This window comes from Triturus cristatus, chromosome 11 (assembly GCF_964204655.1).
Source record: "Triturus cristatus chromosome 11, aTriCri1.1, whole genome shotgun sequence".
NCBI classification, from domain to species: domain Eukaryota; kingdom Metazoa; phylum Chordata; class Amphibia; order Caudata; family Salamandridae; genus Triturus; species Triturus cristatus.
In genome coordinates, this window is record NC_140594.1 from 1,140,321,585 (window position 1) to 1,140,347,077 (window position 25,493).

A 25,493-nucleotide genomic window follows, 5' to 3' on the forward strand; every position below is an offset into this window, starting at 1 on the left:
TTTACAAGGGAGCAGAGTGGCGCAGCGGAAGCCTGCTGGGCCCATAACCCAGAGGTCGATGGATCGAAACCATCCTCTGCTATAATATTTCTTGTTTTTTCTTCTGAGAACCAATCTGTCATTTCCACGCTACCAGCAAGGAAAAGCGCAGGCTTGTGCTAGCTATGTGAGAAAAGACTTCTCAACTATCTGTCTCTGCTGAAATACAAGAGAGTGATCGCCAAAGGATCAACCCCATACTTTGAAAGTAAAGATACCCAATTATAAGCATAAATGACTGGTGGGACCGTCACACGTTTTTCTGGGCATGCTTTGAATGTCATTCTTGCCTTTTCGTTCTGCTCTTATCATTCTCCTGGGCATTTCATGGAAGGCACTCTCTTTCTCTTCGCTGCTTTGCTTCCAATGCTGCCTAAATATGTTCATTTCCACTATTTGTACTACTGCTTTCCATTTCTTCTCTTCTGCACAGATTTGGCCTTGGTTTCAATCCCCAGTTCCTTACCCTCTACAAGAAACTTTCTACTGCTTTTCATGTTGGTGTCTAAACCAAATGCACCATTGAAACTGGTGCAAGATAGTCATTGAACTCGGGGTTGTAATCTTTAGAACCGAGAGCACCCACATCATAGGGCGTTGGTGGTATAGTGGTGAGCATAGCTGCTTCCCAAGCAGTTGATCCGGGTTCGATTCCCGGCCAATGCAGTGCAAATTTTTATATGTTCTCCAAGCAGGATTTGTTTTAATGCAACATGTCACAAAACGGAAATATCATGAACAGATTAATCAGACGTTAAATTAAAAAAAAAATGAAATACTTAGGCAGGCACCTCGATCGCCCCATCTGCTACATTAATTGTCCTATTAGACGCTATTTTCCAAAAAGCAGAGTCACCACTCACATGTGCTGGTAATAAATATGTTGCGGGCGGTAGACAATGAAAGGGCTGAACCCCGACCAGACATTCTAACTCTAGCATCTCTATATTAAAAAGCATTTCTAGGCAATATCTAGCATGTGAATAAAAGTAGGCAAGATCCACCGATGAATCTGGCAAAAGTCCCCAACGATTTTGTGCACACTTGTTCTCTCACCTGAATGCAGCGCCACCTTGTAGCCATCGGATGTAACTGCAGCTCACAAAATGTTATATCAGAGAGCAAGTTGAGAGGACTCCAAGAGGCAGATGTCCATGGAAAGAGCCTCTCACGACAGCAGGAAGGTTGGGTATTTCAAGATGGCAACATTTCCTGTCCAACGTCCTCACGTCCCGAACGCTCCCAAACGCTCAAAAGCCTCACACCGGGCAAGCCCTCACCGGGTAGATCTCTGGCTCTCAGTTAAAATCAAATCCTGAGCATGCTAGCGCTAGGATCAAAGAGAGAGGAGAGGGTTAGAGAGCTGCTATCTTGGTAAAGGCCTGAAACTGCTAGTTCCCAAGAGGGTCTGCACTTTAAGTTATGACTGACTGTGAGACGAGAAGATGAAGATTTTCTGCACCCAGCATACATTGCAGCATGCTTAGGCAAATGAGGAGCGAGACCAACCAATCCCTCGCCACTTCGCTGAAAGCTCCTCCTCTGCATAAAGAGAACACTTTTACAAGGGAGCAGAGTGGCGCAGCGGAAGCGTGCTGGGCCCATAACCCAGAGGTCGATGGATCGAAACCATCCTCTGCTATAATATTTCTTGTTTTTTCTTCTGAGAACCAATCTGTCATTTCCACGCTACCAGCAAGGAAAAGCGCAGGCTTGTGCTAGCTATGTGAGAAAAGACTTCTCAACTATCTGTCTCTGCTGAAATACAAGAGAGTGATCGCCAAAGGATCAACCCCATACTTTGAAAGTAAAGATACCCAATTATAAGCATAAATGACTGGTGGGACCGTCACACGTTTTTCTGGGCATGCTTTGAATGTCATTCTTGCCTTTTCGTTCTGCTCTTATCATTCTCCTGGGCATTTCATGGAAGGCACTCTCTTTCTCTTCGCTGCTTTGCTTCCAATGCTGCCTAAATATGTTCATTTCCACTATTTGTACTACTGCTTTCCATTTCTTCTCTTCTGCACAGATTTGGCCTTGGTTTCAATCCCCAGTTCCTTACCCTCTACAAGAAACTTTCTACTGCTTTTCATGTTGGTATCTAAACCAAATGCACTATTGAAACTGGTGCAAGATAGTCATTGAACTCGGGGTTGTAATCTTTAGAACCGAGAGCAACCACATCATAGGGCGTTGGTGGTATAGTGGTGAGCATAGCTGCTTCCCAAGCAGTTGACCCGGGTTCGATTCCCGGCCAATGCAGTGCAAATTTTTATATGTTCTCCAAGCAGGATTTGTTTTAATGCAACATGTCACAAAACGGAAATATCATGAACAGATTAATCAGACATTAAATTAAAAAAAAAATGAAATACTTAGGCAGGCATCTCGATCGCCCCATCTGCTACATTCATTGTCCTATTAGATGCTATTTTCCAAAAAGCAGAGTCACCACTCACATGTGCTGGTAATAAATATGTTGCGGGCGGTAGACAATGAAAGGGCTGAACCCCGACCAGACATTCTAACTCTAGCATCTCTATATTAAAAAGCATTTCTAGGCAATATCTAGCATGTGAATAAAAGTAGGCAAGATCCACCGATGAATCTGGCAAAAGTCCCCAACGATTTTGTGCACACTTGTTCTCTCACCTGAATGCAGCGCCACCTTGTAGCCATCGGATGTAACTGCAGCTCACAAAATGTTATATCAGCGAGCAAGTTGAGAGGACTCCAAGAGGCAGATGTCCATGGAAAGAGCCTCTCACGACAGCAGGAAGGTTGGATATTTCAAGATGGCAACATTTCCTGTCCAATGTCCTCACGTCCCGAACGCTCCCAAACGCTCAAAAGCCTCACACCGGGCAAGCCCTCACCGGGTAGATCTCTGGCTCCCAGTTAAAATCAAATCCTGAGCATGCTAGCGCTAGGATCAAAGAGAGAGGAGAGGGTTAGAGAGCTGCTATCTTGGTTAAGGCCTGAAACTGCTAGTTCCCAAGAGGGTCTGCACTTTCAGTTATGACTGACTGTGAGACGAGAAGATGAAGATTTTCTGCACCCAGCATACATTGCAGCATGCTTAGGCAAATGAGGAGCGAGACCAACCAATCCCTCGCCACTTCGCTGACAGCTCCTCCTCTGCATAAAGAGAACACTTTTACAAGGGAGCAGAGTGGCGCAGCGGAAGCCTGCTGGGCCCATAACCCAGAGGTCGATGGATCGAAACCATCCTCTGCTATAATATTTCTTGTTTTTTCTTCTGAGAACCAATCTGTCATTTCCACGCTACCAGCAAGGAAAAGCGCAGGCTTGTGCTAGCTATGTGAGAAAAGACTTCTCAACTATCTGTCTCTGCTGAAATACAAGAGAGTGATCGCCAAAGGATCAACCCCATACTTTGAAAGTAAAGATACCCAATTATAAGCATAAATGACTGGTGGGACCGTCACACCTTTTTCTGGGCATGCTTGAATGTCATTCTTGCCTTTTCGTTCTGCTCTTATCATTCTCCTGGGCATTTCATGGAAGGCACTCTCTTTCTCTTCGCTGCTTTGCTTCCAATGCTGCCTAAATATGTTCATTTCCACTATTTGTACTACTGCTTTCCATTTCTTCTCTTCTGCACAGATTTGGCCTTGGTTTCAATCCCCAGTGCCTTACCCTCTACAAGAAACTTTCTACTGCTTTTCATGTTGGTGTCTAAACCAAATGCACCATTGAAACTGGTGCAAGATAGTCATTGAACTCGGGGTTGTAATCTTTAGAACCGAGAGCACCCACATCATAGGGCGTTGGTGGTATAGTGGTGAGCATAGCTGCTTCCCAAGCAGTTGACCCGGGTTCGATTCCCGGCCAATGCAGTGCAAATTTTTATATGTTCTCCAAGCAGGATTTGTTTTAATGCAACATGTCACAAAACGGAAATATCATGAACAGATTAATCAGACGTTAAATTAAAAAAAAAATGAAATACTTAGGCAGGCACCTCGATCGCCCCATCTGCTACATTAATTGTCCTATTAGACGCTATTTTCCAAAAAGCAGAGTCACCACTCACATGTGCTGGTAATAAATATGTTGCGGGCGGTAGACAATGAAAGGGCTGAACCCCGACCAGACATTCTAACTCTAGCATCTCTATATTAAAAAGCATTTCTAGGCAATATCTAGCATGTGAATAAAAGTAGGCAAGATCCACCGATGAATCTGGCAAAAGTCCCCAACGATTTTGTGCACACTTGTTCTCTCACCTGAATGCAGCGCCACCTTGTAGCCATCGGATGTAACTGCAGCTCACAAAATGTTATATCAGCGAGCAAGTTGAGAGGACTCCAAGAGGCAGATGTCCATGGAAAGAGCCTCTCACGACAGCAGGAAGGTTGGATATTTCAAGATGGCAACATTTCCTGTCCAATGTCCTCACGTCCCGAACGCTCCCAAACGCTCAAAAGCCTCACACCGGGCAAGCCCTCACCGGGTAGATCTCTGGCTCCCAGTTAAAATCAAATCCTGAGCATGCTAGCGCTAGGATCAAAGAGAGAGGAGAGGGTTAGAGAGCTGCTATCTTGGTTAAGGCCTGAAACTGCTAGTTCCCAAGAGGGTCTGCACTTTCAGTTATGACTGACTGTGAGACGAGAAGATGAAGATTTTCTGCACCCAGCATACATTGCAGCATGCTTAGGCAAATGAGGAGCGAGACCAACCAATCCCTCGCCACTTCGCTGAAAGCTCCTCCTCTGCATAAAGAGAACACTTTTACAAGGGAGCAGAGTGGCGCAGCGGAAGCGTGCTGGGCCCATAACCCAGAGGTCGATGGATCGAAACCATCCTCTGCTATAATATTTCTTGTTTTTTCTTCTGAGAACCAATCTGTCATTTCCACGCTACCAGCAAGGAAAAGCGCAGGCTTGTGCTAGCTATGTGAGAAAAGACTTCTCAACTATCTGTCTCTGCTGAAATACAAGAGAGTGATCGCCAAAGGATCAACCCCATACTTTGAAAGTAAAGATACCCAATTATAAGCATAAATGACTGGTGGGACCGTCACACGTTTTTCTGGGCATGCTTTGAATGTCATTCTTGCCTTTTCGTTCTGCTCTTATCATTCTCCTGGGCATTTCATGGAAGGCACTCTCTTTCTCTTCGCTGCTTTGCTTCCAATGCTGCCTAAATATGTTCATTTCCACTATTTGTACTACTGCTTTCCATTTCTTCTCTTCTGCACAGATTTGGCCTTGGTTTCAATCCCCAGTTTCTTACCCTCTACAAGAAACTTTCTACTGCTTTTCATGTTGGTATCTAAACCAAATGCACCATTGAAACTGGTGCAAGATAGTCATTGAACTCGGGGTTGTAATCTTTAGAACCGAGAGCACCCACATCATAGGGCGTTGGTGGTATAGTGGTGAGCATAGCTGCTTCCCAAGCAGTTGACCCGGGTTCGATTCCCGGCCAATGCAGTGCAAATTTTTATATGTTCTCCAAGCAGGATTTGTTTTAATGCAACATGTCACAAAACGGAAATATCATGAACAGATTAATCAGACGTTAAATTAAAAAAAAAATGAAATACTTAGGCAGGCATCTCGATCGCCCCATCTGCTACATTCATTGTCCTATTAGATGCTATTTTCCAAAAAGCAGAGTCACCACTCACATGTGCTGGTAATAAATATGTTGCGGGCGGTAGACAATGAAAGGGCTGAACCCCGACCAGACATTCTAACTCTAGCATCTCTATATTAAAAAGCATTTCTAGGCAATATCTAGCATGTGAATAAAAGTAGGCAAGATCCACCGATGAATCTGGCAAAAGTCCCCAACGATTTTGTGCACACTTGTTCTCTCACCTGAATGCAGCGCCACCTTGTAGCCATCGGATGTAACTGCAGCTCACAAAATGTTATATCAGAGAGCAAGTTGAGAGGACTCCAAGAGGCAGATGTCCATGGAAAGAGCCTCTCACGACAGCAGGAAGGTTGGGTATTTCAAGATGGCAACATTTCCTGTCCAACGTCCTCACGTCCCGAACGCTCCCAAACGCTCAAAAGCCTCACACCGGGCAAGCCCTCACCGGGTAGATCTCTGGCTCTCAGTTAAAATCAAATCCTGAGCATGCTAGCGCTAGGATCAAAGAGAGAGGAGAGGGTTAGAGAGCTGCTATCTTGGTAAAGGCCTGAAACTGCTAGTTCCCAAGAGGGTCTGCACTTTCAGTTATGACTGACTGTGAGACGAGAAGATGAAGATTTTCTGCACCCAGCATACATTGCAGCATGCTTAGGCAAATGAGGAGCGAGACCAACCAATCCCTCGCCACTTCGCTGAAAGCTCCTCCTCTGCATAAAGAGAACACTTTTACAAGGGAGCAGAGTGGCGCAGCGGAAGCGTGCTGGGCCCATAACCCAGAGGTCGATGGATCGAAACCATCCTCTGCTATAATATTTCTTGTTTTTTCTTCTGAGAACCAATCTGTCATTTCCACGCTACCAGCAAGGAAAAGCGCAGGCTTGTGCTAGCTATGTGAGAAAAGACTTCTCAACTATCTGTCTCTGCTGAAATACAAGAGAGTGATCGCCAAAGGATCAACCCCATACTTTGAAAGTAAAGATACCCAATTATAAGCATAAATGACTGGTGGGACCGTCACACGTTTTTCTGGGCATGCTTTGAATGTCATTCTTGCCTTTTCGTTCTGCTCTTATCATTCTCCTGGGCATTTCATGGAAGGCACTCTCTTTCTCTTCGCTGCTTTGCTTCCAATGCTGCCTAAATATGTTCATTTCCACTATTTGTACTACTGCTTTCCATTTCTTCTCTTCTGCACAGATTTGGCCTTGGTTTCAATCCCCAGTTTCTTACCCTCTACAAGAAACTTTCTACTGCTTTTCATGTTGGTATCTAAACCAAATGCACCATTGAAACTGGTGCAAGATAGTCATTGAACTCGGGGTTGTAATCTTTAGAACCGAGAGCACCCACATCATAGGGCGTTGGTGGTATAGTGGTGAGCATAGCTGCTTCCCAAGCAGTTGACCCGGGTTCGATTCTCGGCCAATGCAGTGCAAATTTTTATATGTTCTCCAAGCAGGATTTGTTTTAATGCAACATGTCACAAAACGAAAATATCATGAACAGATTAATCAGACGTTAAATTAAAAAAAAAATGAAATACTTAGGCAGGCATCTCGATCGCCCCATCTGCTACATTCATTGTCCTATTAGATGCTATTTTCCAAAAAGCAGAGTCACCACTCACATGTGCTGGTAATAAATATGTTGCGGGCGGTAGACAATGAAAGGGCTGAACCCCGACCAGACATTCTAACTCTAGCATCTCTATATTAAAAAGCATTTCTAGGCAATATCTAGCATGTGAATAAAAGTAGGCAAGATCCACCGATGAATCTGGCAAAAGTCCCCAACGATTTTGTGCACACTTGTTCTCTCACCTGAATGCAGCGCCACCTTGTAGCCATCGGATGTAACTGCAGCTCACAAAATGTTATATCAGAGAGCAAGTTGAGAGGACTCCAAGAGGCAGATGTCCATGGAAAGAGCCTCTCACAACAGCAGGAAGGTTGGGTATTTCAAGATGGCAACATTTCCTGTCCAACGTCCTCACGTCCCGAACGCTCCCAAACGCTCAAAAGCCTCGCCCTCACCGGGTAGATCTCTGGCTCCCAGTTAAAATCAAATCCTGAGCATGCTAGCGCTAGGATCAAAGAGAGAGGAGAGGGTTAGAGAGCTGCTATCTTGGTAAAGGCCTGAAACTGCTAGTTCCCAAGAGGGTCTGCACTTTCAGTTATGACTGACTGTGAGACGAGAAGATGAAGATTTTCTGCTCCCAGCATACATTGCAGCATGCTTAGGCAAATGAGGAGCGAGACCCACCAATCCCTCGCCACTTCGCTGAAAGCTCCTCATCTGCATAAAGAGAACACTTTTACAAGGGAGCAGAGTGGCGCAGCGGAAGCGTGCTGGGCCCATAACCCAGAGGTCGATGGATCGAAACCATCCTCTGCTATAATATTTCTTGTTTTTTCTTCTGAGGACCAATCTGTCATTTCCACGCTACCAGCAAGGAAAAGCGCCGGCTTGTGCTAGCTATGTGAGAAAAGACTTCTCAACTATCTGTCTCTGCTGAAATACAAGAGAGTGATCGCCAAAGGATCAACCCCATACTTTGAATGTAAAGATACCCAATTATAAGCATAAATGACTGGTGGGACCGTCACACGTTTTTCTGGGCATGCTTTGAATGTCATTCTTGCCTTTTCGTTCTGCTCTTATCATTCTCCTGGGCATTTCATGGAAGGCACTCTCTTTCTCTTCGCTGCTTTGCTTCCAATGCTGCCTAAATATGTTCATTTCCACTATTTGTACTACTGCTTTCCATTTCTTCTCTTCTGCACAGATTTGGCCTTGGTTTCAATCCCCAGTTCCTTACCATCTACAAGAAACTTTCTACTGCTTTTCATGTTGGTATCTAAACCAAATGCACCATTGAAACTGGTGCAAGATAGTCATTGAACTCGGGGTTGTAATCTTTAGAACCGAGAGCACCCACATCATAGGGCGTTGGTGGTATAGTGGTGAGCATAGCTGCTTCCCAAGCAGTTGACCCGGGTTCGATTCCCAGCCAATGCAGTGCAAATTTTTATATGTTCTCCAAGCAGGATTTGTTTTAATGCAACATGTCACAAAACGGAAATATCATGAACAGATTAATCAGACGTTAAATTAAAAAAAAAATGAAATACTTAGGCAGGCATCTCGATCGCCCCATCTGCTACATTCATTGTCCTATTAGATGCTATTTTCCAAAAAGCAGAGTCACCACTCACATGTGCTGGTAATAAATATGTTGCGGGCGGTAGACAATGAAAGGGCTGAACCCCGACCAGACATTCTAACTCTAGCACCTCTATATTAAAAAGCATTTCTAGGCAATATCTAGCATGTGAATAAAAGTAGGCAAGATCCACCGATGAATCTGGCAAAAGTCCCCAACGATTTTGTGCACACTTGTTCTCTCACCTGAATGCAGCGCCACCTTGTAGCCATCGGATGTAACTGCAGCTCACAAAATGTTATATCAGAGAGCAAGTTGAGAGGACTCCAAGAGGCAGGTTATATCAGAGAGCAAGTTGAGAGGACTCCAAGAGGCAGATGTCCATGGAAAGAGCCTCTCACGACAGCAGGAAGGTTGGATATTTCAAGATGGCAACATTTCCTGTCCAACGTCCTCACGTCCCGAATGCTCCCAAACGCTCAAAAGCCTCCCCTCACCGGGTAGATCTCTGGCTCCCAGTTAAAATCAAATCCTGAGCATGCTAGCGCTAGGATCAAAGAGAGAGGAGAGGGTTAGAGAGCTGCTATCTTGGTAAAGGCCTGAAACTGCTAGTTCCCAAGTGGGTCTGCACTTTCAGTTATGACTGACTGTGAGACGAGAAGATGAAGATTTTCTGCACCCAGCATACATTGCAGCATGCTTAGGCAAATGAGGAGCGAGACCCACCAATCCCTCGCCACTTCGCTGAAAGCTCCTCCTCTGCATAAAGAGAACACTTTTACAAGGGAGCAGAGTGGCGCAGCGGAAGCGTGCTGGGCCCATAACCCAGAGGTCGATGGATCGAAACCATCCTCTGCTATAATATTTCTTGTTTTTTCTTCTGAGAACCAATCTGTCATTTCCACGCTACCAGCAAGGAAAAGCGCAGGCTTGTGCTAGCTATGTGAGAAAAGACTTCTCAACTATCTGTCTCTGCTGAAATACAAGAGAGTGATCGCCAAAGGATCAACCCCATACTTTGAAAGTAAAGATACCCAATTATAAGCATAAATGACTGGTGGGACCGTCACACGTTTTTCTGGGCATGCTTTGAATGTCATTCTTGCCTTTTCGTTCTGCTCTTATCATTCTCCTGGGCATTTCATGGAAGGCACTCTCTTTCTCTTCGCTGCTTTGCTTCCAATGCTGCCTAAATATGTTCATTTCCACTATTTGTACTACTGCTTTCCATTTCTTCTCTTCTGCACAGATTTGGCCTTGGTTTCAATCCCCAGTTCCTTACCCTCTACAAGAAACTTTCTACTGCTTTTCATGTTGGTATCTAAACCAAATGCACCATTGAAACTGGTGCAAGATAGTCATTGAACTCGGGGTTGTAATCTTTAGAACCGAGAGCAACCACATCATAGGGCGTTGGTGGTATAGTGGTGAGCATAGCTGCTTCCCAAGCAGTTGACCCGGGTTCGATTCCCGGCCAATGCAGTGCAAATTTTTATATGTTCTCCAAGCAGGATTTGTTTTAATGCAACATGTCACAAAACGGAAATATCATGAACAGATTAATCAGACGTTAAATTAAAAAAAAAATGAAATACTTAGGCAGGCATCTCGATCGCCCCATCTGCTACATTCATTGTCCTATTAGATGCTATTTTCCCAAAAGCAGAGTCACCACTCACATGTGCTGGTAATAAATATGTTGCGGGCGGTAGACAATGAAAGGGCTGAACCCCGACCAGACATTCTAACTCTAGCATCTCTATATTAAAAAGCATTTCTAGGCAATATCTAGCATGTGAATAAAAGTAGGCAAGATCCACCGATGAATCTGGCAAAAGTCCCCAACGATTTTGTGCACACTTGTTCTCTCACCTGAATGCAGCGCCACCTTGTAGCCATCGGATGTAACTGCAGCTCACAAAATGTTATATCAGAGAGCAAGTTGAGAGGACTCCAAGAGGCAGATGTCCATGGAAAGAGCCTCTCACGACAGCAGGAAGGTTGGGTATTTCAAGATGGCAACATTTCCTGTCCAACGTCCTCACGTCCCGAACGCTCCCAAACGCTCAAAAGCCTCACACCGGGCAAGCCCTCACCGGGTAGATCTCTGGCTCTCAGTTAAAATCAAATCCTGAGCATGCTAGCGCTAGCATCAAAGAGAGAGGAGAGGGTTAGAGAGCTGCTATCTTGGTAAAGGCCTGAAACTGCTAGTTCCCAAGAGGGTCTGCACTTTCAGTTATGACTGACTGTGAGACGAGAAGATGAAGATTTTCTGCACCCAGCATACATTGCAGCATGCTTAGGCAAATGAGGAGCGAGACCAACCAATCCCTCGCCACTTCGCTGAAAGCTCCTCCTCTGCATAAAGAGAACACTTTTACAAGGGAGCAGAGTGGCGCAGCGGAAGCGTGCTGGGCCCATAACCCAGAGGTCGATGGATCGAAACCATCCTCTGCTATAATATTTCTTGTTTTTTCTTCTGAGAACCAATCTGTCATTTCCACGCTACCAGCAAGGAAAAGCGCAGGCTTGTGCTAGCTATGTGAGAAAAGACTTCTCAACTATCTGTCTCTGCTGAAATACAAGAGAGTGATCGCCAAAGGATCAACCCCATACTTTGAAAGTAAAGATACCCAATTATAAGCATAAATGACTGGTGGGACCGTCACACGTTTTTCTGGGCATGCTTTGAATGTCATTCTTGCCTTTTCGTTCTGCTCTTATCATTCTCCTGGGCATTTCATGGAAGGCACTCTCTTTCTCTTCGCTGCTTTGCTTCCAATGCTGCCTAAATATGTTCATTTCCACTATTTGTACTACTGCTTTCCATTTCTTCTCTTCTGCACAGATTTGGCCTTGGTTTCAATCCCCAGTTTCTTACCCTCTACAAGAAACTTTCTACTGCTTTTCATGTTGGTATCTAAACCAAATGCACCATTGAAACTGGTGCAAGATAGTCATTGAACTCGGGGTTGTAATCTTTAGAACCGAGAGCACCCACATCATAGGGCGTTGGTGGTATAGTGGTGAGCATAGCTGCTTCCCAAGCAGTTGACCCGGGTTCGATTCCCGGCCAATGCAGTGCAAATTTTTATATGTTCTCCAAGCAGGATTTGTTTTAATGCAACATGTCACAAAACGAAAATATCATGAACAGATTAATCAGACGTTAAATTAAAAAAAAAATGAAATACTTAGGCAGGCATCTCGATCGCCCCATCTGCTACATTCATTGTCCTATTAGATGCTATTTTCCAAAAAGCAGAGTCACCACTCACATGTGCTGGTAATAAATATGTTGCGGGCGGTAGACAATGAAAGGGCTGAACCCCGACCAGACATTCTAACTCTAGCATCTCTATATTAAAAAGCATTTCTAGGCAATATCTAGCATGTGAATAAAAGTAGGCAAGATCCACCGATGAATCTGGCAAAAGTCCCCAACGATTTTGTGCACACTTGTTCTCTCACCTGAATGCAGCGCCACCTTGTAGCCATCGGATGTAACTGCAGCTCACAAAATGTTATATCAGAGAGCAAGTTGAGAGGACTCCAAGAGGCAGATGTCCATGGAAAGAGCCTCTCACAACAGCAGGAAGGTTGGGTATTTCAAGATGGCAACATTTCCTGTCCAACGTCCTCACGTCCCGAACGCTCCCAAACGCTCAAAAGCCTCGCCCTCACCGGGTAGATCTCTGGCTCCCAGTTAAAATCAAATCCTGAGCATGCTAGCGCTAGGATCAAAGAGAGAGGAGAGGGTTAGAGAGCTGCTATCTTGGTAAAGGCCTGAAACTGCTAGTTCCCAAGAGGGTCTGCACTTTCAGTTATGACTGACTGTGAGACGAGAAGATGAAGATTTTCTGCTCCCAGCATACATTGCAGCATGCTTAGGCAAATGAGGAGCGAGACCCACCAATCCCTCGCCACTTCGCTGAAAGCTCCTCATCTGCATAAAGAGAACACTTTTACAAGGGAGCAGAGTGGCGCAGCGGAAGCGTGCTGGGCCCATAACCCAGAGGTCGATGGATCGAAACCATCCTCTGCTATAATATTTCTTGTTTTTTCTTCTGAGGACCAATCTGTCATTTCCACGCTACCAGCAAGGAAAAGCGCCGGCTTGTGCTAGCTATGTGAGAAAAGACTTCTCAACTATCTGTCTCTGCTGAAATACAAGAGAGTGATCGCCAAAGGATCAACCCCATACTTTGAATGTAAAGATACCCAATTATAAGCATAAATGACTGGTGGGACCGTCACACGTTTTTCTGGGCATGCTTTGAATGTCATTCTTGCCTTTTCGTTCTGCTCTTATCATTCTCCTGGGCATTTCATGGAAGGCACTCTCTTTCTCATCGCTGCTTTGCTTCCAATGCTGCCTAAATATGTTCATTTCCACTATTTGTACTACTGCTTTCCATTTCTTCTCTTCTGCACAGATTTGGCCTTGGTTTCAATCCCCAGTTCCTTACCATCTACAAGAAACTTTCTACTGCTTTTCATGTTGGTATCTAAACCAAATGCACCATTGAAACTGGTGCAAGATAGTCATTGAACTCGGGGTTGTAATCTTTAGAACCGAGAGCACCCACATCATAGGGCGTTGGTGGTATAGTGGTGAGCATAGCTGCTTCCCAAGCAGTTGACCCGGGTTCGATTCCCAGCCAATGCAGTGCAAATTTTTATATGTTCTCCAAGCAGGATTTGTTTTAATGCAACATGTCACAAAACGGAAATATCATGAACAGATTAATCAGACGTTAAATTAAAAAAAAAATGAAATACTTAGGCAGGCATCTCGATCGCCCCATCTGCTACATTCATTGTCCTATTAGATGCTATTTTCCAAAAAGCAGAGTCACCACTCACATGTGCTGGTAATAAATATGTTGCGGGCGGTAGACAATGAAAGGGCTGAACCCCGACCAGACATTCTAACTCTAGCATCTCTATATTAAAAAGCATTTCTAGGCAATATCTAGCATGTGAATAAAAGTAGGCAAGATCCACCGATGAATCTGGCAAAAGTCCCCAACGATTTTGTGCACACTTGTTCTCTCACCTGAATGCAGCGCCACCTTGTAGCCATCGGATGTAACTGCAGCTCACAAAATGTTATATCAGAGAGCAAGTTGAGAGGACTCCAAGAGGCAGGTTATATCAGAGAGCAAGTTGAGAGGACTCCAAGAGGCAGATGTCCATGGAAAGAGCCTCTCACGACAGCAGGAAGGTTGGATATTTCAAGATGGCAACATTTCCTGTCCAACGTCCTCACGTCCCGAATGCTCCCAAACGCTCAAAAGCCTCCCCTCACCGGGTAGATCTCTGGCTCCCAGTTAAAATCAAATCCTGAGCATGCTAGCGCTAGGATCAAAGAGAGAGGAGAGGGTTAGAGAGCTGCTATCTTGGTAAAGGCCTGAAACTGCTAGTTCCCAAGAGGGTCTGCACTTTCAGTTATGACTGACTGTGAGACGAGAAGATGAAGATTTTCTGCTCCCAGCATACATTGCAGCATGCTTAGGCAAATGAGGAGCGAGACCCACCAATCCCTCGCCACTTCGCTGAAAGCTCCTCATCTGCATAAAGAGAACACTTTTACAAGGGAGCAGAGTGGCGCAGCGGAAGCGTGCTGGGCCCATAACCCAGAGGTCGATGGATCGAAACCATCCTCTGCTATAATATTTCTTGTTTTTTCTTCTGAGGACCAATCTGTCATTTCCACGCTACCAGCAAGGAAAAGCGCAGGCTTGTGCTAGCTATGTGAGAAAAGACTTCTCAACTATCTGTCTCTGCTGAAATACAAGAGAGTGATCGCCAAAGGATCAACCCCATACTTTGAAAGTAAAGATACCCAATTATAAGCATAAATGACTGGTGGGACCGTCACACGTTTTTCTGGGCATGCTTTGAATGTCATTCTTGCCTTTTCGTTCTGCTCTTATCATTCTCCTGGGCATTTCATGGAAGGCACTCTCTTTCTCTTCGCTGCTTTGCTTCCAATGCTGCCTAAATATGTTCATTTCCACTATTTGTACTACTGCTTTCCATTTCTTCTCTTCTGCACAGATTTGGCCTTGGTTTCAATCCCCAGTTCCTTACCCTCTACAAGAAACTTTCTACTGCTTTTCATGTTGGTATCTAAACCAAATGCACCATTGAAACTGGTGCAAGATAGTCATTGAACTCGGGGTTGTAATCTTTAGAACCGAGAGCACCCACATCATAGGGCGTTGGTGGTATAGTGGTGAGCATAGCTGCTTCCCAAGCAGTTGACCCGGGTTCGATTCCCGGCCAATGCAGTGCAAATTTTTATATGTTCTCCAAGCAGGATTTGTTTTAATGCAACATGTCACAAAACGGAAATATCATGAACAGATTAATCAGCCGTTAAATTAAAAAAAAAATGAAATACTTAGGCAGGCATCTCGATCGCCCCATCTGCTACATTCATTGTCCTATTAGATGCTATTTTCCAAAAAGCAGAGTCACCACTCACATGTGCTGGTAATAAATATGTTGCGGGCGGTAGACAATGAAAGGGCTGAACCCCGACCAGACATTCTAACTCTAGCATCTCTATATTAAAAAGCATTTCTAGGCAATATCTAGCATGTGAATAAAAGTAGGCAAGATCCACCGATGAATCTGGCAAAAGTCCCCAACGATTTTGTGCACACTTGTTCTCTCACCTGAATGCAGCGCCACCTTGTAGCCATCGGATGTAACTGCAGCTCACAAAATGTTATATCAGAGAGCAAGTTGAGAGGACTCCAAGAGGCAGATGTCCATGGAAAGAGCCTCTCACAACAGCAGGAAGGTTGGGTATTTCAAGATGGCAACATTTCCTGTCCAACGTCCTCACGTCCCGAACGCTCCCAAACGCTCAAAAGCCTCGCCCTCACCGGGTAGATCTCTGGCTCCCAGTTAAAATCAAATCCTGAGCATGCTAGCGCTAGGATCAAAGAGAGAGGAGAGGGTTAGAGAGCTGCTATCTTGGTAAAGGCCTGAAACTGCTAGTTCCCAAGAGGGTCTGCACTTTCAGTTATGACTGACTGTGAGACGAGAAGATTAAGATTTTCTGCTCCCAGCATACATTGCAGCATGCTTAGGCAAATGAGGAGCGAGACCCACCAATCCCTCGCCACTTCGCTGAAAGCTCCTCATCTGCATAAAGAGAACACTTTTACAAGGGAGCAGAGTGGCGCAGCGGAAGCGTGCTGGGCCCATAACCCAGAGGTCTATGGATCGAAACCATCCTCTGCTATAATATTTCTTGTTTTTTCTTCTGAGGACCAATCTGTCATTTCCACGCTACCAGCAAGGAAAAGCGCAGGCTTGTGCTAGCTATGTGAGAAAAGACTTCTCAACTATCTGTCTCTGCTGAAATACAAGAGAGTGATCGCCAAAGGATCAACCCCATACTTTGAAAGTAAAGATACCCAATTATAAGCATAAATGACTGGTGGGACCGTCACACGTTTTTCTGGGCATGCTTTGAATGTCATTCTTGCCTTTTCGTTCTGCTCTTATCATTCTCCTGGGCATTTCATGGAAGGCACTCTCTTTCTCTTCGCTGCTTTGCTTCCAATGCTGCCTAAATATGTTCATTTCCACTATTTGTACTACTGCTTTCCATTTCTTCTCTTCTGCACAGATTTGGCCTTGGTTTCAATCCCCAGTTCCTTACCATCTACAAGAAACTTTCTACTGCTTTTCATGTTGGTATCTAAACCAAATGCACCATTGAAACTGGTGCAAGATAGTCATTGAACTCGGGGTTGTAATCTTTAAAACCGAGAGCACCCACATCATAGGGCGTTGGTGGTATAGTGGTGAGCATAGCTGCTTCCCAAGCAGTTGACCCGGGTTCGATTCCCAGCCAATGCAGTGCAAATTTTTATATGTTCTCCAAGCAGGATTTGTTTTAATGCAACATGTCACAAAACGGAAATATCATGAACAGATTAATCAGACGTTAAATTAAAAAAAAAATGAAATACTTAGGCAGGCATCTCGATCGCCCCATCTGCTACATTCATTGTCCTATTAGATGCTATTTTCCAAAAAGCAGAGTCACCACTCACATGTGCTGGTAATAAATATGTTGCGGGCGGTAGACAATGAAAGGGCTGAACCCCGACCAGACATTCTAACTCTAGCATCTCTATATTAAAAAGCATTTCTAGGCAATATCTAGCATGTGAATAAAAGTAGGCAAGATCCACCGATGAATCTGGCAAAAGTCCCCAACGATTTTGTGCACACTTGTTCTCTCACCTGAATGCAGTGCCACCTTGTAGCCATCGGATGTAACTGCAGCTCACAAAATGTTATATCAGAGAGCAAGTTGAGAGGACTCCAAGAGGCAGGTTATATCAGAGAGCAAGTTGAGAGGACTCCAAGAGGCAGATGTCCATGGAAAGAGCCTCTCACGACAGCAGGAAGGTTGGATATTTCAAGATGGCAACATTTCCTGTCCAACGTCCTCACGTCCCGAATGCTCCCAAACGCTCAAAAGCCTCACACCGGGCAAGCCCTCACCGGGTAGATCTCTGGCTCCCAGTTAAAATCAAATCCTGAGCATGCTAGCGCTAGGATCAAAGAGAGAGGAGAGGGTTAGAGAGCTGCTATCTTGGTAAAGGCCTGAAACTGCTAGTTCCCAAGAGGGTCTGCACTTTCAGTTATGACTGACTGTGAGACGAGAAGATGAAGATTTTCTGCACCCAGCATACATTGCAGCATGCTTAGGCAAATGAGGAGCGAGACCCACCAATCCCTCGCCACTTCGCTGAAAGCTCCTCCTCTGCATAAAGAGAACGCTTTTACAAGGGAGCAGAGTGGCGCAGCGGAAGCGTGCTGGGCCAATAACCCAGAGGTCGATGGATCGAAACCATCCTCTGCTATAATATTTCTTGTTTTTTCTTCTGAGAACCAATCTGTCATTTCCACGCTACCAGCAAGGAAAAGCGCAGGCTTGTGCTAGCTATGTGAGAAAAGACTTCTCAACTATCTGTCTCTGCTGAAATACAAGAGAGTGATCGCCAAAGGATCAACCCCATACTTTGAAAGTAAAGATACCCAATTATAAGCATAAATGACTGGTGGGACCGTCACACGTTTTTCTGGGCATGCTTTGAATGTCATTCTTGCCTTTTCGTTCTGCTCTTATCATTCTCCTGGGCATTTCATGGAAGGCACTCTCTTTCTCTTCGCTGCTTTGCTTCCAATGCTGCCTAAATATGTTCATTTCCACTATTTGTACTACTGCTTTCCATTTCTTCTCTTCTGCACAGATTTGGCCTTGGTTTCAATCCCCAGTTCCTTACCCTCTACAAGAAACTTTCTACTGCTTTTCATGTTGGTATCTAAACCAAATGCACCATTGAAACTGGTGCAAGATAGTCATTGAACTCGGGGTTGTAATCTTTAGAACCGAGAGCAACCACATCATAGGGCGTTGGTGGTATAGTGGTGCGCATAGCTGCTTCTCAAGCAGTTGACCCGGGTTCGATTCCCGGCCAATGCAGTGCAAATTTTTATATGTTCTCCAAGCAGGATTTGTTTTAATGCAACATGTCACAAAACGGAAATATCATGAACAGATTAATCAGACGTTAAATTAAAAAAAAAAATGAAATACTTAGGCAGGCATCTCGATCGCCCCATCTGCTACATTCATTGTCCTATTAGATGCTATTTTCCAAAAAGCAGAGTCACCACTCACATGTGCTGGTAATAAATATGTTGCGGGCGGTAGACAATGAAAGGGCTGAACCCCGACCAGACATTCTAACTCTAGCATCTCTATATTAAAAAGCATTTCTAGGCAATATCTAGCATGTGAATAAAAGTAGGCAAGATCCACCGATGAATCTGGCAAAAGTCCCCAACGATTTTGTGCACACTTGTTCTCTCACCTGAATGCAGCGCCACCTTGTAGCCATCGGATGTAACTGCAGCTCACAAAATGTTATATCAGAGAGCAAGTTGAGAGGACTCCAAGAGGCAGATGTCCATGGAAAGAGCCTCTCACGACAGCAGGAAGGTTGGGTATTTCAAGATGGCAACATTTCCTGTCCAACGTCCCGAACGCTCCCAAACGCTCAAAAGCCTCGCCCTCACCGGGTAGATCTCTGGCTCCCAGTTAAAATCAAATCCTGAGCATGCTAGCGCTAGGATCAAAGAGAGAGGAGAGGGTTAGAGAGCTGCTATCTTGGTAAAGGCCTGAAACTGCTAGTTCCCAAGAGGGTCTGCACTTTCAGTTATGACTGACTGTGAGACGAGAAGATGAAGATTTTCTGCTCCCAGCATACATTGCAGCATGCTTAGGCAAATGAGGAGCGAGACCCACCAATCCCTCGCCACTTCGCTGAAAGCTCCTCATCTGCATAAAGAGAACACTTTTACAAGGGAGCAGAGTGGCGCAGCGGAAGCGTGCTGGGCCCATAACCCAGAGGTCGATGGATCGAAACCATCATCTGCTATAATATTTCTTGTTTTTTCTTCTGAGAACCAATCTGTCATTTCCACGCTACCAGCAAGGAAAAGCGCAGGCTTGTGCTAGCTATGTGAGAAAAGACTTCTCAACTATCTGTCTCTGCTGAAATACAAGAGAGTGATCGCCAAAGGATCAACCCCATACTTTGAAAGTAAAGATACCCAATTATAAGCATAAATGACTGGTGGGACCGTCACACGTTTTTCTGGGCATGCTTTGAATGTCATTCTTGCCTTTTCGTTCTGCTCTTATCATTCTCCTGGGCATTTCATGGAAGGCACTCTCTTTCTCTTCGCTGCTTTGCTTCCAATGCTGCCTAAATATGTTCATTTCCACTATTTGTACTACTGCTTTCCATTTCTTCTCTTCTGCACAGATTTGGCCTTGGTTTCAATCCCCAGTTCCTTACCCTCTACAAGAAACTTTCTACTGCTTTTCATGTTGGTATCTAAACCAAATGCACCATTGAAACTGGTGCAAGATAGTCATTGAACTCGGGGTTGTAATCTTTAGAACCGAGAGCACCCACATCATAGGGCGTTGGTGGTATAGTGGTGAGCATAGCTGCTTCCCAAGCAGTTGACCCGGGTTCGATTCCCGGCCAATGCAGTGCAAATTTTTATATGTTCTCCAAGCAGGATTTGTTTTAATGCAACATGTCACAAAACGGAAATATCATGAACAGATTAATCAGACGTTAAATTAAAAAAAAAATGAAATACTTAGGCAGGCACCTCGATCGCCCCATCTGCTACATTAATTGTCCTATTAGACGCTATTTTCCAAAAAGCAGAGTCACCACTCACATGTGCTGGTAATAAATATGTTGCGGGCGGTAGACAATGAAAGGGCTGATCCCCGACCAGACATTCTAACTCTAGCATCTCTATATTAAAAAGCATTTCTAGGCAATATCTAGCATGTGAATAAAAGTAGGCAAGATCCACCGATGAATCTGGCAAAAGTCCCCAACGATTTTGTGCACACTTGTTCTCTCACCTGAATGCAGCGCCACCTTGTAGCCATCGGATGTAACTGCAGCTCACAAAATGTTATATCAGCGAGCAAGTTGAGAGGACTCCAAGAGGCAGATGTCCATGGAAAGAGCCTCTCACGACAGCAGGAAGGTTGGATATTTCAAGATGGCAACATTTCCTGTCCAATGTCCTCACGTCCCGAACGCTCCCAAACGCTCAAAAGCCTCACACCGGGTAGATCTCTGGCTCCCAGTTAAAATCAAATCCTGAGCATGCTAGCGCTAGGATCAAAGAGAGAGGAGAGGGTTAGAGAGCTGCTATCTTGGTAAAGGCCTGAAACTGCTAGTTCCCAAGAGGGTCTGCACTTTCAGTTATGACTGACTGTGAGACGAGAAGATGAAGATTTTCTGCACCCAGCATACATTGCAGCATGCTTAGGCAAATGAGGAGCGAGACCAACCAATCCCTCGCCACTTCGCTGAAAGCTCCTCCTCTGCATAAAGAGAACACTTTTACAAGGGAGCAGAGTGGCGCAGCGGAAGCGTGATGGGCCCATAACCCAGAGGTCGATGGATCGAAACCATCCTCTGCTATAATATTTCTTGTTTTTTCTTCTGAGAACCAATCTGTCATTTCCACGCTACCAGCAAGGAAAAGCGCAGGCTTGTGCTAGCTATGTGAGAAAAGACTTCTCAACTATCTGTCTCTGCTGAAATACAAGAGAGTGATCGCCAAAGGATCAACCCCATACTTTGAAAGTAAAGATACCCAATTATAAGCATAAATGACTGGTGGGACCGTCACACGTTTTTCTGGGCATGCTTTGAATGTCATTCTTGCCTTTTCGTTCTGCTCTTATCATTCTCCTGGGCATTTCATGGAAGGCACTCTCTTTCTCTTCGCTGCTTTGCTTCCAATGCTGCCTAAATATGTTCATTTCCACTATTTGTACTACTGCTTTCCATTTCTTCTCTTCTGCACAGATTTGGCCTTGGTTTCAATCCCCAGTTTCTTACCCTCTACAAGAAACTTTCTACTGCTTTTCATGTTGGTATCTAAACCAAATGCACCATTGAAACTGGTGCAAGATAGTCATTGAACTCGGGGTTGTAATCTTTAGAACCGAGAGCACCCACATCATAGGGCGTTGGTGGTATAGTGGTGAGCATAGCTGCTTCCCAAGCAGTTGACCCGGGTTCGATTCCCGGCCAATGCAGTGCAAATTTTTATATGTTCTCCAAGCAGGATTTGTTTTAATGCAACATGTCACAAAACGGAAATATCATGAACAGATTAATCAGACGTTAAATTAAAAAAAAAATGAAATACTTAGGCAGGCATCTCGATCGCCCCATCTGCTACATTCATTGTCCTATTAGATGCTATTTTCCAAAAAGCAGAGTCACCACTCACATGTGCTGGTAATAAATATGTTGCGGGCGGTAGACAATGAAAGGGCTGAACCCCGACCAGACATTCTAACTCTAGCATCTCTATATTAAAAAGCATTTCTAGGCAATATCTAGCATGTGAATAAAAGTAGGCAAGATCCACCGATGAATCTGGCAAAAGTCCCCAAAGATTTTGTGCACACTTGTTCTCTCACCTGAATGCAGCGCCACCTTGTAGCCATCGGATGTAACTGCAGCTCACAAAATGTTATATCAGAGAGCAAGTTGAGAGGACTCCAAGAGGCAGATGTCCATGGAAAGAGCCTCTCACAACAGCAGGAAGGTTGGGTATTTCAAGATGGCAACATTTCCTGTCCAACGTCCTCACGTCCTGAACGCTCCCAAACGCTCAAAAGCCTCGCCCTCACCGGGTAGATCTCTGGCTCCCAGTTAAAATCAAATCCTGAGCATGCTAGCGCTAGGATCAAAGAGAGAGGAGAGGGTTAGAGAGCTGCTATCTTGGTAAAGGCCTGAAACTGCTAGTTCCCAAGAGGGTCTGCACTTTCAGTTATGACTGACTGTGAGACGAGAAGATGAAGATTTTCTGCTCCCAGCATACATTGCAGCATGCTTAGGCAAATGAGGAGCGAGACCCACCAATCCCTCGCCACTTCGCTGAAAGCTCCTCATCTGCATAAAGAGAACACTTTTACAAGGGAGCAGAGTGGCGCAGCGGAAGCGTGCTGGGCCAATAACCCAGAGGTCGATGGATCGAAACCATCCTCTGCTATAATATTTCTTGTTTTTTCTTCTGAGGACCAATCTGTCATTTCCACGCTACCAGCAAGGAAAAGCGCCGGCTTGTGCTAGCTATGTGAGAAAAGACTTCTCAACTATCTGTCTCTGCTGAAATACAAGAGAGTGATCGCCAAAGGATCAACCCCATACTTTGAATGTAAAGATACCCAATTATAAGCATAAATGACTGGTGGGACCGTCACACGTTTTTCTGGGCATGCTTTGAATGTCATTCTTGCCTTTTCGTTCTGCTCTTATCATTCTCCTGGGCATTTCATGGAAGGCACTCTCTTTCTCTTCGCTGCTTTGCTTCCAATGCTGCCTAAATATGTTCATTTCCACTATTTGTACTACTGCTTTCCATTTCTTCTCTTCTGCACAGATTTGGCCTTGGTTTCAATCCCCAGTTCCTTACCATCTACAAGAAACTTTCTACTGCTTTTCATGTTGGTATCTAAACCAAATGCACCATTGAAACTGGTGCAAGATAGTCATTGAACTCGGGGTTGTAATCTTTAGAACCGAGAGCACCCACATCATAGGGCGTTGGTGGTATAGTGGTGAGCATAGCTGCTTCCCAAGCAGTTGACCCGGGTTCGATTCCCAGCCAATGCAGTGCAAATTTTTATATGTTCTCCAAGCAGGATTTGTTTTAATGCAACATGTCACAAAACGGAAATATCATGAACAGATTAATCAGACGTTAAATTAAAAAAAAAATGAAATACTTAGGCAGGCATCTCGATCGCCCCATCTGCTACATTCATTGTCCTATTAGATGCTATTTTCCAAAAAGCAGAGTCACCACTCACATGTGCTGGTAATAAATATGTTGCGGGCGGTAGACAATGAAAGGGCTGAACCCCGACCAGACATTCTAACTCTAGCATCTCTATATTAAAAAGCATTTCTAGGCAATATCTAGCATGTGAATAAAAGTAGGCAAGATCCACCGATGAATCTGGCAAAAGTCCCCAACGATTTTGTGCACACTTGTTCTCTCACCTGAATGCAGCGCCACCTTGTAGCCATCGGATGTAACTGCAGCTCACAAAATGTTATATCAGAGAGCAAGTTGAGAGGACTCCAAGAGGCAGGTTATATCAGAGTGCAAGTTGAGAGGACTCCAAGAGGCAGATGTCCATGGAAAGAGCCTCTCACGACAGCAGGAAGGTTGGATATTTCAAGATGGCAACATTTCCTGTCCAACGTCCTCACGTCCCGAATGCTCCCAAACGCTCAAAAGCCTCCCCTCACCGGGTAGATCTCTGGCTCCCAGTTAAAATCAAATCCTGAGCATGCTAGCGCTAGGATCAAAGAGAGAGGAGAGGGTTAGAGAGCTGCTATCTTGGTAAAGGCCTGAAACTGCTAGTTCCCAAGAGGGTCTGCACTTTCAGTTATGACTGACTGTGAGACGAGAAGATGAAGATTTTCTGCACCCAGCATACATTGCAGCATGCTTAGGCAAATGAGGAGCGAGACCCACCAATCCCTCGCCACTTCGCTGAAAGCTCCTCCTCTGCATAAAGAGAACACTTTTACAAGGGAGCAGAGTGGCACAGAGGAAGCGTGCTGGGCCCATAACCCAGAGGTCGATGGATCGAAACCATCCTCTGCTATAATATTTCTTGTTTTTTCTTCTGAGAACCAATCTGTCATTTCCACGCTACCAGCAAGGAAAAGCGCAGGCTTGTGCTAGCTATGTGAGAAAAGACTTCTCAACTATCTGTCTCTGCTGAAATACAAGAGAGTGATCGCCAAAGGATCAACCCCATACTTTGAAAGTAAAGATACCCAATTATAAGCATAAATGACTGGTGGGACCGTCACACGTTTTTCTGGGCATGCTTTGAATGTCATTCTTGCCTTTTCGTTCTGCTCTTATCATTCTCCTGGGCATTTCATGGAAGGCACTCTCTTTCTCTTCGCTGCTTTGCTTCCAATGCTGCCTAAATATGTTCATTTCCACTATTTGTACTACTGCTTTCCATTTCTTCTCTTCTGCACAGATTTGGCCTTGGTTTCAATCCCCAGTTCCTTACCCCCTACAAGAAACTTTCTACTGCTTTTCATGTTGGTATCTAAACCAAATGCACCATTGAAACTGGTGCAAGATAGTCATTGAACTCGGGGTTGTAATCTTTAGAACCGAGAGCAACCACATCATAGGGCGTTGGTGGTATAGTGGTGAGCATAGCTGCTTCCCAAGCAGTTGACCCGGGTTCGATTCCCGGCCAATGCAGTGCAAATTTTTATATGTTCTCCAAGCAGGATTTGTTTTAATGCAACATGTCACAAAACGGAAATATCATGAACAGATTAATCAGACGTTAAATTAAAAAAAAAATGAAATACTTAGGCAGGCATCTCGATCGCCCCATCTGCTACATTCATTGTCCTATTAGATGCTATTTTCCAAAAAGCAGAGTCACCACTCACATGTGCTGGTAATAAATATGTTGCGGGCGGTAGACAATGAAAGGGCTGAACCCCGACCAGACATTCTAACTCTAGCATCTCTATATTAAAAAGCATCTCTAGGCAATATCTAGCATGTGAATAAAAGTAGGCAAGATCCACCGATGAATCTGGCAAAAGTCCCCAACGATTTTGTGCACACTTGTTCTCTCACCTGAATGCAGCGCCACCTTGTAGCCATCGGATGTAACTGCAGCTCACAAAATGTTATATCAGAGAGCAAGTTGAGAGGACTCCAAGAGGCAGATGTCCATGGAAAGAGCCTCTCACGACAGCAGGAAGGTTGGGTATTTCAAGATGGCAACATTTCCTGTCCAACGTCCTCACGTCCCGAACGCTCCCAAACGCTCAAAAGCCTCACACCGGGCAAGCCCTCACCGGGTAGATCTCTGGCTCCCAGTTAAAATCAAATCCTAAGCATGCTAGCGCTAGGATCAAAGAGAGAGGAGAGGGTTAGAGAGCTGCTATCTTGGTAAAGGCCTGAAACTGCTAGTTCCCAAGAGGGTCTGCACTTTCAGTTA

General features: G+C 44.8%; 10 non-coding genes across 10 annotated transcripts; all 10 read left to right on the forward strand.

The window, feature by feature from the left end:
- The first annotated feature begins 633 nt into the window (after nucleotides 1-633).
- Nucleotides 634-705, forward strand: TRNAG-CCC (transfer RNA glycine (anticodon CCC)). Its single transcript has one exon. It is a non-coding gene; the product is annotated as a tRNA-Gly (tRNA).
- A 1,527-nt stretch (nucleotides 706-2,232) lies between these two features.
- On the forward strand, nucleotides 2,233-2,304 carry TRNAG-CCC (transfer RNA glycine (anticodon CCC)). Its single transcript has one exon. It is a non-coding gene; the product is annotated as a tRNA-Gly (tRNA).
- Nucleotides 2,305-3,830: 1,526 nt separating this feature from the next.
- TRNAG-CCC (transfer RNA glycine (anticodon CCC)) lies at nucleotides 3,831-3,902 on the forward strand. The gene has a single exon. It is a non-coding gene; the product is annotated as a tRNA-Gly (tRNA).
- Nucleotides 3,903-5,429: 1,527 nt separating this feature from the next.
- Nucleotides 5,430-5,501, forward strand: TRNAG-CCC (transfer RNA glycine (anticodon CCC)). The gene has a single exon. It is a non-coding gene; the product is annotated as a tRNA-Gly (tRNA).
- A 4,742-nt stretch (nucleotides 5,502-10,243) lies between these two features.
- On the forward strand, nucleotides 10,244-10,315 carry TRNAG-CCC (transfer RNA glycine (anticodon CCC)). The gene has a single exon. It is a non-coding gene; the product is annotated as a tRNA-Gly (tRNA).
- A 1,527-nt stretch (nucleotides 10,316-11,842) lies between these two features.
- On the forward strand, nucleotides 11,843-11,914 carry TRNAG-CCC (transfer RNA glycine (anticodon CCC)). Its single transcript has one exon. It is a non-coding gene; the product is annotated as a tRNA-Gly (tRNA).
- Nucleotides 11,915-15,057: 3,143 nt separating this feature from the next.
- On the forward strand, nucleotides 15,058-15,129 carry TRNAG-CCC (transfer RNA glycine (anticodon CCC)). The gene has a single exon. It is a non-coding gene; the product is annotated as a tRNA-Gly (tRNA).
- Nucleotides 15,130-19,865: 4,736 nt separating this feature from the next.
- Nucleotides 19,866-19,937, forward strand: TRNAG-CCC (transfer RNA glycine (anticodon CCC)). The gene has a single exon. It is a non-coding gene; the product is annotated as a tRNA-Gly (tRNA).
- Nucleotides 19,938-21,449: 1,512 nt separating this feature from the next.
- On the forward strand, nucleotides 21,450-21,521 carry TRNAG-CCC (transfer RNA glycine (anticodon CCC)). Its single transcript has one exon. It is a non-coding gene; the product is annotated as a tRNA-Gly (tRNA).
- Nucleotides 21,522-24,664: 3,143 nt separating this feature from the next.
- On the forward strand, nucleotides 24,665-24,736 carry TRNAG-CCC (transfer RNA glycine (anticodon CCC)). The gene has a single exon. It is a non-coding gene; the product is annotated as a tRNA-Gly (tRNA).
- Nucleotides 24,737-25,493: the final 757 nt, after the last annotated feature.